This window comes from Dipodomys ordii, unplaced genomic scaffold (assembly GCF_000151885.1).
Source record: "Dipodomys ordii isolate 6190 unplaced genomic scaffold, Dord_2.0 Scaffold239, whole genome shotgun sequence".
In the NCBI taxonomy this organism is placed as follows: Eukaryota; Metazoa; Chordata; class Mammalia; order Rodentia; family Heteromyidae; genus Dipodomys; species Dipodomys ordii.
In genome coordinates, this window is record NW_012267455.1 from 152,863 (window position 1) to 156,824 (window position 3,962).

The window sequence follows — 3,962 nt, forward strand, 5'->3', positions numbered from 1 at the left end:
TTGGGTTCCATTCAGCATTCCCTTTGTGGTCTCCCTGACATCCTTCAGCTCTTTGTTAATGAATTCCATGAATGCCTTTAGTGATCTTTGTGTATTCTCATCCTGCTCTCTCAATTCCCGTATTACTCTTTTATTAGCTTCCTCCTGCTCCCTTTCATGCCATTCCTGTAGTTCTCTTTGAGTGTTCTCAGCCTACTCACGCCATTCCAGCCTTTCTCTTTGAGTATTCTCAAGCTGCTCATACAAATCCTGTATCCATTTTTGAGAAGCTTCCTCACGCTTATGATATTCCTGTATAAGCTTTTGGGATGCCTCCTCTTTCTCCCTTTCACGCTCATACAGAGTCCTTTGTATGTTTTCAATCTTTTCATTTATCATGTTTGCCAGCAGTGTTTGTAGAGCTATTTGGGAACTCTCCTCTGGATTATTCATTAACTGTTCTGTCCCCTGGTTATCATGAGTGGGAGTTGAGATACCCGGGCTTGCCATTTTTCTTGTGTTTTTCCGGCTTACTCTGCCAATTTAGGATGAAATTAACACGAGGTTTGTGCTAGAACACTATCTTAAGGCAAGCATCAATCAAAGTCTGTAATTGCACATTCACTAGTCTACAGATACAATCTAGTTCAACAGATACATCTATTCAATAACAAACAGCTATATATCAATGGACTATGAACTGCAAAGACGACTTTGGTAAGCCAGAAATGGTTAGGTATAGGTAGAGATTTGGGTAAAAAACAGGAATAGAGTGATATGGGAAGGCACAGGGAGAGTTAACTAAGTCCTAATCTTAAAGCAGGAAATAGGTTGGATAGGATGAAGGTAGAGAGAGAGAGAGAAAAAAAGAAGAAAGAAAAAGGGAACAGAAAGAAACCAGAAAAAATAGAAATGTAAAAATTAATAATATTATACAGAATAGAAAACAAGCTATTCAGAGAAGAACATGAATATAATGACTGAAGGGGAGGGATACAAAGGAGATGTGCAAAATTAAAAATAAAAATACTTAATATATTATATAGGTATAAAGAGGTAGTACTGCTAATAAGGAATTGAAGTCCAAGAGGTTTTGAATTGCATAATTAATTTGTGGATTAAGTGTGTACACTCTGGGGGATAAGGTCTAATAATCGACTACGGGTTTATGTGAGGATGTGTAGAACAGCAATTAAGTCATATAAAGAACGAAAGAGAAGAAGAGGTGAAAAGGATAAGAAAGAAAGAAAAAAGATCAGAAATTCAGTAGAGCTAAACAAAAACAAACCAAAACAAAAAACAACAACAAAAACAAAAAATAACAAAAAAGGAAGAAAAACGCATCCACACTTATACCCCGAAAATAAAATTCTAAGAGGAAAAAAAATGACTAGAAAACAATTTTTTTCAACAAAAGTAAAAATTAAAGATTAAAAAAATTTTTTCTAGAAAAAAAAATTTTTTATAAAAGGTACAACCAAAAAAAAGTTGTTGGAGTCTCTGGCCTGTTTGTGTTCCTGTGGCTTCGTTGGTTACTTAAGTCAGTTTCTTTGAGCAGGCAGAAAAATTCTCTGTGATGCTCCTGCCAGGTTAGTTCAATGGGAGGAGATGGCTTTTTCCTCGAGTTTGGAGATGGTGTGATGAGGCTAGGTTCTGGTTAGAGTTGAGGCCTTTCAGCAAACAGTAGCTTTTCCCGGGGGCTGGTGTGTGAGAAACTCACAGAGCCCATCCTGGAGCCACTCTCAGGATTTCAATTGATTGTCGAGGCTCCTAAAGGGAGGGGCAGCCTCTGACTCTGATTACCAGGTGAAGAAAGCCACTCCTGGGGCTGGTGCCCGTGCTAGGTGACTTTTCCCTGGATGGAGCTGAGTCTGGAAGGTCAGGTTAGGCTCTTGTGACGTGCTAAATGACTTGTTTTATTCCAAGGCTTGAGTTGGAGCTAGCACCTCCGCCGAGCTTTGTTGGTATCCAATATGGAGATCTCCAGTATTGGGGGGTGGGGAGAGGGCTGACCTTCCCTCCTCTGCTCCCTGAGAAGGTGTGAGTACTTCAGGCTTCTACTCACGCTGTCTTGGTTCCTGGGTCATCTCTGGTCTGCGAACTATAGGATGAAGTCTGCTCCTTGTCGGTTCTTGCTGGTGTTCAATAGAATCTGTTCACCCGCCGCATCTGGCTCCTTCATCCTGGACTCTCTGTGATTCAGGTATGGCCACCGCTGCCACTGCCGCTGCCTCTGCTGCTGCTGCTGCCACCACTGCAGCCACGGTGGCGACTGCTGGCAAGTGCTCAGGCTGTCCCCTTGCCTGTATTTTCTCTCTCTGTCCTAACTCTCTGTCCAGTGAAGGCACACTTGGTGTGATTCTCTAGCTTAGGACTGTTCACTGGAATTCTAAAACTGCTTTCTATGCGATAGCTTGTTTAGCCTCCAGCTTCTCCTCTGCCATCTTCCCAGAACTACCCTTATTTTACTTTTTTTGCATATGAAATAATGACAATCTTGAGGATAAAACATACCTGTTTTTCATTTTGGTTGCTAAAATGGAACTATTAGGCATTTTGAAAATTTAATTTTAAATCTGAAACTTCAAATTTCACTAGGACTTATATTGGGTACTTACAAATTTAATGTTAAAATAAAAAGCAATATTAATTAGAAAGCCAAATTATAAGTTATCACAACTTCATCCCTGAATTGACTATGATAAAAAACAATTATATTTATATAACCTGATATACATACTGAAACAAACTATGAATTATGGAAACAGAAGACTCCTTTTTTGTTTGTGTTTGTTGTTGTTTATATTTTGTGATGGTTCTATCTTCTTTACCTTATGCATTGTTTATTCACTGTATGATTTCAGGAAGATGGTGGGTGGGCCCAGAGCTTTAGGGAACAGTGTGAATATTGCAGTAGTGTTCATTGAACATTGAAGAAAGTGAACTATTTAACACATGGATGGAGACAGGAGGTAAGGATTGGGAACAAGTGAGGGACCTGAAGACATTTCATAAAAGGAAATGTACTCAATCCATCTAAAAATCACCTTAAGAATAACAACAGAGTACATTTATTTTATAAAGGCAAATAAACTGTTGCTTCTTAGAATCCTAGACGTTTGTTTTATTCACTTGTTTGAGCTGGTGAATCTATCTCGGAAAATAGCTACATTGACATTCATTGTGTTAATTTGTGATCTACTAGTAGATAAAAGTCAATTATGATTGTATGTTATTTTGAGAATCTGATTCATTTATTTCTTTAATCTACTTTATATTATTTCTGTCTATCTGTTTTTGGTTTTGCTTATTCCTGTTTTTCAAGGACCTCGTGGTGCATCATTAGTGCTGATTAATGATTGTTCTAATTTGTTGATGTACATACTCAAATCTATAAATTTTCCTCTGAGTATTTCCTGTGCTCTTGTGTCCCAGAAGAGGTAGTATTTTGTGAGTGCCCTTCCACTGACTTCCATAAACATTGGAATATCCCTCCATATATCTCTTCAGTGACTCACACTTGATTTAGCAATGTATCATTTAGTCTCTGTGAGTTTCAGAATTTTCTGTGATGCCTTTTGGTGTCGAGATCTAATTTGGTCCCATCGTGGTCTGACAAGCTATAAAGAGTAATTTCATTTTTATTTTTGAATTTAGACAGATTTTCCTTGTCATCTAAGATATGATCTATTTTGGAGAATGCTCCGTGGGCTGCTGAGAGGAATATATATTGTGACGCTGCTAGGTGAAATATTCTGTAGATATCTGTTAGGTATAGCTTGTCAATGCGGTTATTTAGGTCTGAAGTTTCTTTGCTAAGTTTTTACTTGGATGGTCTGTCCAGAGATATGAATGATGTGTTCAAGAAACCAACAATGTGTTTGGATGTATGCATGTTTTTAGGTTACATAGAAATGGATGAATTTGGGAGCTCTAGGATTCAGGGCATTGATATTTATAATTGTTATATCCTCCAATGGAGA

At 38.1% G+C, this 3,962-nt stretch overlaps 1 pseudogene; it reads left to right on the forward strand.

The window, feature by feature from the left end:
* The window catches only part of LOC106000794, a 41,717-nt pseudogene that overhangs the window by 8,834 nt on the left and 28,921 nt on the right, over positions 1-3,962 (forward strand).